This window comes from Camellia sinensis, chromosome 5 (assembly GCF_055761805.1).
Source record: "Camellia sinensis isolate YWXY chromosome 5, ASM5576180v1, whole genome shotgun sequence".
Taxonomy (NCBI): Eukaryota; Viridiplantae; Streptophyta; class Magnoliopsida; order Ericales; family Theaceae; genus Camellia; species Camellia sinensis.
In genome coordinates, this window is record NC_138965.1 from 97,233,835 (window position 1) to 97,247,268 (window position 13,434).

The window sequence follows — 13,434 nt, forward strand, 5'->3', positions numbered from 1 at the left end:
CCTTTAGAATTGAAATAAAGTAATAATAAATAAATGAATAGAAAAAAAAAAAAAAAAAACAAAACAGGCAAGTAAGATTTTGGTGGAAGGGTTAGTATGGCCCTCGGTGAATTCATGGTATTAAAAACAAGGGTCAAAACAGATGGCAAAAAGAGAGGCAATCTACGTGTATGCCTCTTGGTTTGGGCCTTACACTTGGATAAGTATAAATAGAGGGTGCTGATGTAGAATGAAGCAACAAGCTAAGTAGAGTGAAATGAGGAATAACATAGCACAAGTGGTTCGAGAGCAAGGGGATAATAGGACTAAATTTATATTAAATGTTATATTATATCTTGAATCACTATAATATGTTTTTTTATATGTCTTGAGTTACCACAATTTATTTTATATAATTTATGTTTTGTGATTATATTAATGTTTCAATCATGTAGATTATTTTCTGAACTCTATTTGCTTAAATTGAAACCTATGGATATATTTATTTAAATTTTAGAAATTATTTGACAATAATTTTATATTAAAATTTCTGTAAGTACCACCATGGGAGTCTCACGCCTTGGGGGACTTAAATAAACAATTGGCTTCTGTTTGGCCATGTTATGGTCCTTTGTTTTGGATCCATTGACCTCTCTTCTGTTTGTCACTTCAGTGACCTCTGTTCTGTTCTGTACCGTGGTTATAGTTAGTTAGTTACCTAATCTTAGTTTAGCTACTTATATTATTATTTGTTCAAACTAAGTTATTTTAAATAATAACTATTCAGTTTCTGTCACTTAAATAATTTATTTATTCAAATTCAGTTATGTTAATGTTTTAATTTAAATAACTATCCATGGTTATTTTGTGTCCCTGTACTCACAGTATAATATTTCTCACTCTACTATGTGCTTATAGTTGTTACCCTTTTCAGGTGACGAGGTTTAGCGGGATCAAGATGGAGGATAAATTGCAGTGTTATTTTTATTTTATTTACTATCTGTATTTCTAATTGGACTCTTGTAATAAAATAAACAGCCCAAATGACTATTTTCCTTTTTAATAAACTTTTAGTATCCATTTATTTTACTTTAATTTATTTAATTTATCCGCTCGTGCTACTACTATAGAAAATTTTAAAATTATTTTATTTTTATTATCTTGTTGCGACGCTGAACCTTTGGGTACCAAATTTGGGACGTGACAAACAACTTTAAAAAATAAAAATAAATAAAGGCCTCGTTTGGGAACCCTCCATTTTAGTCAAAAAGTCAAAAAGTTACTAAATTAGCCAAAAAGTCAACAACCCATACCAAAAAGTCAAAGATTCTCTTTTTTCTCTACTTTTTGTACATCTTTTCGTAAAATGTCAAAAACTCATCCCAAACATATGAGTTTTTTTTAGCTCATATTTTTGCAAAATAGCCAAAAAGTTACTAAATTAACCTGTTCCCAAACGAGGCCAAAGATTTGATATGCATCTCTATATATCTATCTATATCTTTCTTTATATATGTGTATATATATGTATATCAATAGCAACAAGAAACAAAACACAAACAAATTTAAATTTGGACTTTTATCTGTTGAAACAAATTCAAATTTCAGATCTCAGATCATCATCATCATCAACAAGAACTACAAAAATAAATAAATCTCAAATTTGAGATATCCGAGAGAGATAGATTTATATATAGAGGGGTATTTTGGTCATTTTGTTTAGTCATGTCCTTATGGACAAAATATTTCAATGCCCGGATCTTTAGCCAAACAAAATTAAAATTTAGACTTTTGGCCTGAGCGTCCCCCCAAAAAAAAGTGTACTAAATATAATTGATCAAATATAATGTTATTTTAATTAGATTCATAAGACAAGGTATTATAAAACAAAATAAAATAATTAAGGAGTGGTTTTTGGGAATTTGTTGTATAGATGATAAAACCCTAGTTGTAAGTATATTTTCTTTTCTTATTAGTATTTATTTTTCTCTCCAAGCAGCTGTGAGCCGTGAGAGGGGGTGAGAGAGAAAAAGAGAAAGTAAGGAGAATCGTTAATGTTGTGCTTGGTTGGGTGATTTAAGGAGGGATTTAGAAAGGGAAATGGAAAAGGTATGTGAAATGTGAATAAAAAATATTTATATTTCACGTAGTTTCACACATCTTTTCCATTTCTCTTTCCAAATCTCTCTTCAAATCTCCAAACCAAACACAGCGAAGAAATCTGAGTGTGAAAGGAACTCTCATAAATAGGTAAATATTTTATGTATATTACTTTATGTATGTTGGTATGTCCCAGCCGTGGATTGACTTTGGGAGTTAGAGATGGTGCCAAGAAGAGGTACTAATATTCATTGTTGATGTTATTTGCTACATAATACAACCATGAATAGAGGTGTAGGAAATATATCGAATGAATGAATTTTAAGTTGAAATTTTAACAGTAGCTTAATCACACATTGAATTTCAAACTAGAATTTTCTCATTATTTTTTAGAGTTAAAATCCATATAAATTGATGTGTTTAAATTTGTTAAAAAAACTAGTGCACAACAGTAACTTTAGAAGTGTTATTCTCTTTGGGTATAAATCTAAAAATTATCAAATCAGTGTCATTAGAACCGATTACGAGTATAGTTTTCTTAATTTTTTGCCCTTGTGATGATTGCTCGTGTATATTAAGAGAACCGTCAATTTCTTTTAGGTCCTACAAAAAACGACTTGTTTGAACATAATTCACTGTAAATAATTCTTGGGTTAATTAAAAAAAAAAAACCCTAGGGTTTCGCTTGTTTTTCAATTTAAACCCCAAAATTTTAATTTTGACAAATTAAACTCTAGAGTTTCATCCGTGTTTCAATCTGACCCCTCTATCCATCTCCATCATATTAAACTAACGGAAATCTGAACAGAATTTCAGATTCAAACCCACATGTACAAACACTTGTATCTCTCTTGTCATAACTCCATTTCGCCTCATTTTTGCGTCGTTGGATTCACCTCATGGCCTAGTTTTCATTCCACTCTTCATACGCCTTGTTCCACATCTTTTTACTTGTCGTCAGAGCTCCGAAAGTTGGCCAAAAAAAAGATTTTTATCACTTTGGGCAAAAATTTTAGATTCAAATCCACATATTCAAGCACTTGTATCTCCCTCGTCGTAACTCCATTTCATCTCATTTTTGCGTCATTAGATTTAACTCATGGCCTAATTTTTATTTCACCCCTCATATGCCTTTGTTTCACCTCTTTTTGCATGTTGTTGGATCTCTGAAAGTTGGTAAAAAATAAGCTCTCTCTGTCTCCGTCTCTCTCTCTCTATCTCTCTTCCCTCTTTCTCCTCCTCCACAGCTCATTCTCCTGGCTTGATGCTACTGCTACTGCTGCTTCATTATCATTATCTGCAAGATAATGTGGTGGTGGTAATGGCGTTGGTGTCGTCAAGCAGTGATAGGTATACAACTATACATAAAAATCAAAAACCATATGGGTTGGTGAGCACATTAGGGCACCTTGGTTTCCAATTAGGCATCATCCATTGCATCTCCACTACTAAGAATATTGTTACGATAGTAGCAAGAAAAAAAATAAAAACAAAAAAGAGAGAAAAATCTTATTTTTGACCAACTTTCGGAGCTCTAACGGCATGCAAAAAGAGATGAAACAAGGAATATGAGGGGTGAAATAAAAACTAGGCTATGAGTTGAATCTAACAATGCGAAAATGAGGTGAAACGGAGTTACGACGAGAGAAATACAAGTGCTTGAATATATGGATTTAAATCTAAAAAAAATTCCCAAAGAGATAAAAATCTTATTTTTGGCCAACTTTCGGAGCTCCGACGGCAAGTAAAAAGATATGGAACAAGGCACATGAAGAGTGGAATGAAAACTGGGCCATGAGATAAATCCAATGATGCAAAAATGAGGCGAAACAGAGTTATGACAAGGGAGATACAAGTGTTTGAACATGTGAGTTTGAATCAGAAATTCTGCCTAGATTTCCGTTAGTTTAATATGACGGAGATAGACGGAGGGGCCAGATTGAAACACGGATGAAACTCTATAGTTTAATTTGTCAAAATTAAAATTCTGGGGTTTAAATTGAAAAACACAAGAAACCTTGGAGTTTTTTTTTTTTTTAATTAACCAATAATTCTTTGGATAAGCAAATCGAGTGAAACCAATTGGGTTTGAAACTTGGGATATAGTAGTTGATATCTAGAGCGTTTTGAGAATTTTCAAATAGCGTGGAGTGGGTTTTTAATTTTCAAAGTTACTGAATAGATTGAAAAAACTTATTTAGAATTCTATTTTTATCTTAAAGTCACATTTAATCAAGTTTCAATCTGAACCCATGTCTGAGTAATTTGAGATCTTGAAAAACATGAACTTAAGGTATTATTTAAAATTAACGTGTGCGCTTTAATTTAGGGCCACTTAGTTTATTATTCATTTTAGTAGTTTTGAATTAGTAGTGACGTGTAGTTTTCATACTTGGTTTAGGGCACTAGTTGAACTTTCATACTCTATTCGAGGATTGTATTATTCCGTTTTCAGTTGAGTAGTTGCATGCTACGTATTTTTATAAATGTTCTTTTTCTCTAAAACTATTTGAAAAGTAAATTGTTGTTTCCTTACCAAACAACCTTGGTTAAATTATTATGACATTATTGGAACTGAGCTATTTCTAAAATATGTGCAAATTTGGCATACTGAAAATCTATTTGTCATAGTCTCATGTATACAATTGTGAATTACCATGTTTTGCGAAACCGAATAGTATTGATTATTGGGACCATCTATATATAAAAGTCTAGAGAATTTATTCCACTGTGTGTGGTGACTCTGGCCGCTATGGAACAGATCCGGGTTGGGCTGTGATGACTCTAGTGCTCAATGATTGTAAGGAATAGACCTAGATTAGGCTAGGTGACCTTCAATGGATATCTAAAAGAAAAGGTCTGGATTGCCACCCTGAGGATAACTTTTGGTTCGATATTGGATCCAACAAGCTTATTGCCTTGAGAACCTTGTGGCATGTTACTTATTATTCTTGGTACCCAGATTATATTGATGATTATGTTGTTCTCTGACTTAAATGGAGAATGTCATTTGTTATGTTCTTGAGAGACGTGAATATTTTTAACCATAAAACCGTGGAACCTCATTTTTTAATCAGATTGTCTTTATCAAAACTGTATTGCATTCTAGTTTCTGTTATATACATCTTATTTAGGAATGAAACCCAATTTTCAAAATTGTATTTACTATCCATGCTTCTACTCACTGACCTATCAGCTGACTTAGTTGTTAAACATTTTCAGGTGAGAGAAGGACTTAGAGTGGACTTATGGCTCAGCAAGGACTCTATCTTATGGACCTCTAGGATATTCATTTATTTTGTTTTAGCTTGTTATGTCGGTATTGTGCATACATTGTGGTTAGGTTTTATTTAGAATTATTTTATTTTGTGGGTGGTTTTTGTGCCATTTAGTATATATTTTTAGAAATTGGTCATGGTTGGTTTTGCCATTCATACTTGTGACATGTCAATAGATTGAATTTTTGTTTATTTATTATTGGACTATTGTTACTTTTATTTGATGTGATTATGAATTCGTGTTTAGGCTTACGTGTGCCTTGGTCTAAGACCCTGTGGGCCACGGTTGGTCAAACCCGGATTCGAGGTGTGACATAGAAACTCGTCTTGTAGGTTCTGAATTTCGTTCTAGTTAAGAGTCGATAAAGTGGCGATTAATAGTGGTTGATATGCCTACTTGCAAATACTAACATAGGGATTACATGAGTCGTATTTACTAACCCCTTTTAAATATTAATGAAGCTATTGGTTTTGGTTGTATTTCCAAATGAGCATTGAGCATGAACTTTTCAAATGAGAAATACATTGATTTTGTGCATGGCATGACATTTTGTCCATTTTATGAGGCTGTATAAAATATATACTTTATTAAGAATTTTCTACTGGACTTATGACTCATCCCTAGTGGATTTGTTGCAGGAAAAGATGTGGTGATTCTACTGAAGTAGAGGCGAGTGAATGTTTTTGAGAGTGCAAGATCTTCTATTTTGTTATATATATATATATATATATATATGTTTTGACAAGCCAAGGGGCTTTATGTGTATGGGTTCAATAACCATTTACTTGTAACCTGAAGAGCCTTTTTTTATTTTTATTTTTTTTATGTGTTTGTTTCTTGTATATTAACCGTCTCACATGCTATAGATTAATGCCGTATAGAAAGCTGAATATATATTTGCGTGGGGACAATTTTGTAAATTTCTCATATGATATGAAAGATAAATATAGAGATTTGATCAGTAGAGTGATGATTGGAGAATTAGGATTATTTAATTGAAAAGATTAATCAGAGTTATTTTATGTTAATTAGTTGAGGGCGTTACAATTACCAAAATAATGAAAGACAGGAGAATAGAGCAGCCGTTCCCAGTTTTGTCTCTCAAACTCTACAGTCCACCACCCTTATTTTTAAAAATCCTCTCACTTGTTGAATGTTGGAGACAATATCATTGATAGAAAAAGGGCAACCTGAATACACACACACATATATATATATATATATATATATTACATAGCTTCAAATCCATGACGCATATATAAGACAATCAAACACAAAACATGATTGATATACTAAAGAACATGACACCAAAATATTTACAATTTCTTGATTTCCTTTTTTCCCCTCCCTTTTTTTTTTCTTTATTTCCTTTCTTCCCATAGCAAATTCACGATTTTCTTTTTTCTTTTTTATTTCCCAAAGTCAGGTACATCTAATCGGAATAGGAAGACAAAAATCTTGAGGGTTGTTTTGAATGATTGGTGGGTATATTCTCTACACAATTGTTCAGGGTTCAACTCTTGGGACCAGGCAGCAAGAAAGAAATTTCTTCTAAATTCCCTAGTCTCGGTATGGATGGCCTACCTTTGACCAGACTGAGGAGGGAATTAGTCAAGTTACGCGTAAGCTGGTTCGGATACCCTTACTGTTGAATAAAAAAAAGAAAAAAAAAAGAAAAGAAAAAAGACAAAAGAATTAGGTTTGCTACGTGCTAAACATGCAAGCTATTGCACATGACTTGATGAAACTTCAAAGCAAATATTGAACCTTTTCTCCTATTTGCGTTCTCTTTCCCTCACAACTTCTTAACCTAGTTACTTGAGTTATAATACATTCATATGCACATATATTTATATAGTACCATCAGCATGAAGAAATTAGAATTTGAAAAAAAGAAAGAGAAAAGGCAAAATAGAAAAGAAACCTAATAAACAATAAAAGAACTAAAGAAGCATAGGAAGTAGGGACTGGATAGAGTGAGTGAATCACAGACAAATAAATGCCTAGATTTGTCATTACAATTCTAAAGTAAGGGATCAAAATCGAACGTGTTATCATACTATTTGTTCATCACAAAAACAAGAATACAAATTATCCAACTAGTAGTCTCTATTAGGGGTGTTCATGGGTCAATTTGGCGATAAATTTGGAACCAACTCAATCATAATTGGTTCAAGTTTTTGGACCCAAGACCAAACCAATCATGTACTAGGACCAAACCAACCCAACCCAATTTGGTTCGGGTTGGTTTGAGTTTGAACCACAATTCCACTATATTAAAACTAAGCAAATCAATCAATAACAAATAATTAAAATAAACAAATCTTGAACATTTAAACATAACACAAACTAAGAGAAAAATATTATTTAATACAAGTTGATACAAATTAAATCCAATTCAAGTTTAAATATACTCAATACAAATTAAATCCATTAATACAACAAATACAAATTAAATCAACTGCAAAATCTGACTCAAGGTTTAAGTACTTCCTTTGTTTACCTAATAATTCTTATATATAGAAAATTATTAAGTGTAATATTGTATTTCTTAAACTATCTGCCTAAAAAACTTACTTAAATAATTTCACACATCTTAAGACGAATTAACGAAAATATTTATCGACATTATCATTGACTAAAAATAAGGTGTTTCATGATCAAAACAAGCATATCGACAAAAATATCATTTCATTAGAGAGTGTGCCCAAGAAATAGGTGGAACTTAAGTTTGTTAAATCACAAGATAAAGTTTCAGACATTTTCACCAAATCTCTTTGCAAAGATGTTTTTCACAAATTAAAGAGATTATTTGAAATTGCAAAAAAAATAAGTTTAAAGAGTCTTGAAAAAATAAACTTATATTTTATTATTTTGAGAATTGTGTTTTTCTTACATTAAGTTCATACATTTAATAGGGTTAGTGGTGTGTTAATTTACAAGTAATACATTTAATAGGACTAGTGGTGTGTTAGTTTACAAGTAATGAAAGAGTCATGTTAATAGTGAGTTAATATTTTAGTTGCTACAAAGAATAGCGGAGAAAGTGGATGTTAACATTAAAATGTCATGAGTAATGAGGACTTGTAATCTAACCATATCATATTTGTGAATAAAAGTGTTCTATTTTCTCCTCTAATTATTTCTCAAATTATTTGAGTGATTATTATATAGCTTTCTTATTTCTAGCAAGTTTATGATATACATTCTTAAAGTGTGTATCATCATAATAATTTATAACAAAATTATACTAGTTTATTACTTTTCTCACTATAATGGTTTGTAATTTTTTAATGTTTATAATATAATTACAAAGTTCGTAACATAATTACTATAGTTTGTAATTAATTTGTTGAATGGTAAATTCCTAAGTAAATAACTAGGAAGTTTTAAATTCGAGTCTTTACTTCGCTTGATATGTGAGACTAACAGAAAAATAGAAAAAGTGATATGATTGAATGTTTTAACTTTTTAACTATTTAAGCCAAAAAATCAACACCCTAAATAGGGCCTAAGTCTCGCAAAAAGTTGGATCAAAGAATCATAGTCAAGACTTTTCTTTTGGTGCACCCCTTTGTAATTTATGCCAAAATGATTTATAACTAACAAAATAATAAATCATAATTTTTCTTTTGATTCAAACATAGTAACAGTAACCTTTCCTTAGAGAGTTTGTATGACTCTAAGGGGGAGTTTGGCATTGACTTTTTAGTGAATTTTTTAGAATATAAAAGATTGATGGGTTTAAAAGATCGTTAAAAAAGTTATTTTTTTTATGAGTGAAAAATTTGAGTGCTTATTTTTTATTTTTTAGTTGATTACAAATAGATTTTTTAACCTTGGCTAAATTAAAGGGTTGTTCGGCATGCACTATTTTAGTCCATCTTTTTATCTTTTTATCTTTTTTGAGGTCACATCAATCAACATCTCCTCTCTACTTTTGTACACATTTTTTTATAAAAAGTAAAAAAATACACTTATTTAGAACATTCCAAACTATCCCTAAACTTACTTACCCTTTGGAAAAAAATATACTATAAATTTCTTTAAAATTTTAATTTATATATTATTTGTAGGGGTCTAAAAGAATAGTAATAATAATATATCAATGAGTCAATAGTCTGGGATGACCGGAGAGTGAGTAGTTGGGTGAGAGTAGAGCAAGTGGTTCAAAAAGAGAATGTGACAAGACAAATAGGCGGCATATCCCTTCAAATCCCAAGAAATTTTCTTCTTCAACATTGGAAAATGTATCCTATTTATAGGCTTTTCCTTGGTACTAGAATATACTAAGTGGCCAAACAGTGTAGCGACATATGTCACAAGATATTTTATCCCGAACTAGGGGTGAGCAGCGGATATACCGATCCGCCAAAACCGACCGAACCGAACCGATCCGCCGCATTTTGGACGGATGCGTGATGACGAGCGGACGGTTGCGGATTGATTTTCTCCAATCCGCCAATTTGGCGGACGGATGACGGATTTGAACTTCCTTTGGCCGCAACCGAACCGCCAAACCACGAGCACCCTTAGTAATTTATAAGACTTTGTGTTTTTAATTTGTTTAAATATTTTGTTTGTGTTTTCAATTGAAAAAGAGTTCAAATATTCTGTTGAAAAAAAGTTTTCAACTTGGATATATTTTTTGAATTGAAAAAAATAAACATATTATTTATCTATATTTTTTGGTTTTTAAATCTAACTTTAAAAGTAATAAGTAGAAAATATAACATATGCTAGTTGGTTTTTGTTTTCAAAAACATATATAAATGTAATAATACAGAGACATACAATCTCTACTATTGTTCTGCTTATAGTTTTGATGATTTGAATTGTTTTTATATTTTAAGAACCACAGATTGTAATATTTTATGTGGATGAGGCATGCAGTGATTGTGATATTCTAAAGTTTCGAACTTTCTTTCTTTGGATGATACATGCAGTAATTGTAATACTTTTTTGAGTCATTGACTGTAATACTTTCTTTTCTTTTTTTTTGAGGAAGTGCACAAGTTGAATTATGTTGAAAATTTATAAAATTTCAAACCGCTAAACCGATTCGCATCCATCCGCCAAACCGCCAATCCGCTCAATCCACATCCGCCGGATTGGCGGACGGATGCGGATTGATTTTCTCCAATCCGCTAATCTGGCGGACGGATGGCGGATTGGAGGTTTCGTGGCCGCAACCGACCCGCGCCCACCCCTATCCCGAACCACTAGGCCTTGGTTGATACGTGTCCCTTGACATGTGCTATCTGTTTAGCACAAAATCTCAACAAGTGCCACTGCACTATTTATTTGGCACGAACTTTAGCATATACCTTTTTAGTACGAACCTCAGTAGGTGTCATTGTTGCTGTAGCATATGCCTTCTCAGTTTGGTTTCTTAGGCTTTGCATTTTCAGGACTTATGACCTGTTATCAATCACACTTGTGTCTACCTTAATGATTTCTCCATCTTTAGCCACTTAACCACAAACTTCTCAACTTTCCAAGACACGGGCCATAACAAGGGCTATGCCTCGTACCAAGCCCAAGGGGAGCTTCCTTGGTTCTGCCTGTGCAACCAAGGCAACTCTTTGGGTAAATGGAAATTGAGTCCTTTACTTTCGGGTTATACTGCTCCCATTTTTGCGGGGTTGTCGTGGTATATTGGTATCTCTAGCGCCTACTATACGTTTCAACCAGTAAACGTTGGAACCTGCTATCAGTACCAATTTATGCGTGTCTCGAGCTTGTTATTAGCCATAGGCTATTAATGCTTTGGGGACTGCCATTTGCTCCAAGCATCTGTACACTACGTTGTATGAAATAGGTCTCCCTCTAAGGCTAATATCACCTTGGAGAGTTGCGCATTAGAAGGTAGTTGTGGAGGTTGAAGTTGCCTTGGTGTTCTTCTCCTCAATAAATGTCAAAGGCAGAGCCACAATACTCTAGTCAGGATGGCGGTGTTAAGGTGGGTTTTGGCTCAACAATTGAGCCTCGACTAGTAGTACCTCAGTGAGTTCCTTAGGGCACTTTTGGATCGAATCTGGTTTAGTCTTCTGATTGACCCATTTCTCTTGGGTTTTGACTCATATTGATTTAATGATTACTTATTCGCCTAATAAAGGCGGCTCTCATGATTAGGTTAACAATTTAAATTCCGTCCCTCTACATTATTGAGCCAATTTTCATAAATAATTTAGTAGTAATATGGATAAAAAAATAATATTGTGATATCTTTTATATTGAAATATATATATTTTTTCTTATTTATGTTTATATTTTTATACTATTTACATAAATTTTGATTTCTTTAATTTTACTAAAAGGTAAGTCGTTATAGGCCCCGTTTGGTAGAGCTGTGGGAAAGTAATTATAACTTATAGCCTAACAGCTTATAGCTTATAGCTGTGAATATAAGCTGATTTTTGACTTATAAATTAAGCTTCACTTCCTCTACTCAAAGAATAAATTGATTTTTGACTTACAAAAAATTATAAGCTGTATTGTTAAACTGAACTAAACACATCAAAATAGCTTAAATTAAGTTAAAAGTTAAAATAAGCTAGAAATAAGCCTTAGCAAACAGGGCCATAATTATATCAAAATTATAAAACTATTTATATTTTATCTAAATTTTAGGAAAGGTGTGATTTACCTTTTTAACCATTTAACTTAAGTCACCCAAACAGAATCTTAGGATAATAATAATTGCACCGAACTTTCTTCTAGGGATTCTGAATGCGGTGGTCCCATCCAATTCCATTGTTTTTGACAAAGCTAGCTAACTCAGCATCTTCAATATTCCATATGCTTTTTCCTAGAAAAAATATATTTAAACTTTATAACAAAATAAATTATAAGTCTTTAATTTTATTAATTTAAATTTTAAATTTATTTTTAATTTAAATTATTTATCTACTTTTGTTAAATAAAATTAATAAAAAAATATTCTTTTAGTCATTAAACTAAATAAAAAATATTTTAGATATTTTATATATACCTACATTGAGTTTTGTAACTAAAATATTCTTTTTTTAATTGGTTTTATTTGACGAAAATAAGTCAATGATTTTAGATTGAAAACATATCAAAAGATTAAGATTTAAACTGATAAAATTTAAAATTCAGAATTTATTTTATTAAAAAGATCAATTCCTAAGAGTTTTTTTTATTATATAATTTTCTTTATTTTAAAATAAAAGAAAATATAAATAAAAATTTAGTTAAAAGCTTGATTTGATATGGATGCTTCAATGATTTTTCATCAACTTTAATTAAAACCTTGATTTGATAAAAAAAAAAAAAATTAAATGCTCCAATCTTCACTTACATAAAAAATTTTAATAATTTTTTTCTTTTAAATTTCAATTTTATCCTCAAAAGCTTCTTTCATTAAAAAAATCCTTAAAGTTTTGACCCTAGAGTTTGGAAAAATTATTAAAAAAACCCTAGAATTTTGACCCTTATAATAAAATAAATTCAAAATTTTAATTTTATCAATTTAAAATTTAATCTTTTATTTTGTTTCCAATCTAAATTATCTACTTATTTCCCGTGAATGAAATTAATAGAAAAATAATATTTTAATCATTGAACTCAATAAAAATTGTATTTTAGATTGACGTTAAAGACTAAAATATTTTTTTTGATCAATTTTACTTAACAAAAAATAAATTAATGATTTAAATTAAAAATAAATTTAAAAAATTAGGGTTATAAGGTTGAACTCTGAGATTTTGTTTGTAATTTTTCTAAGAGTCATAATAGAGACCCCTCTAATCACCACTCCCACAACCCCCCACAGACACGTGACGGGTGGTGATTGGAGGAACAGGAAAAAAAGAGAAAAAAAAAAAAATATAACCAATGAGAGAGAGAGGGGTCAAAGGGGTGAGGGAAAAGGGGACATGAAACATTTTTATTTTTCTAAATTAATTTTTCTCAAACTTGGCTCCATTTCTTAACCAAAAAAAAAAAGAAAAAAAGAAAAAAAAAGAAATCAAACAACACCTTCACACAACGGCTAGTTGGGGTCCACCATTCTTGCCGTTTCCCCCTCAATCTCTGCCAATCATGTCCTTT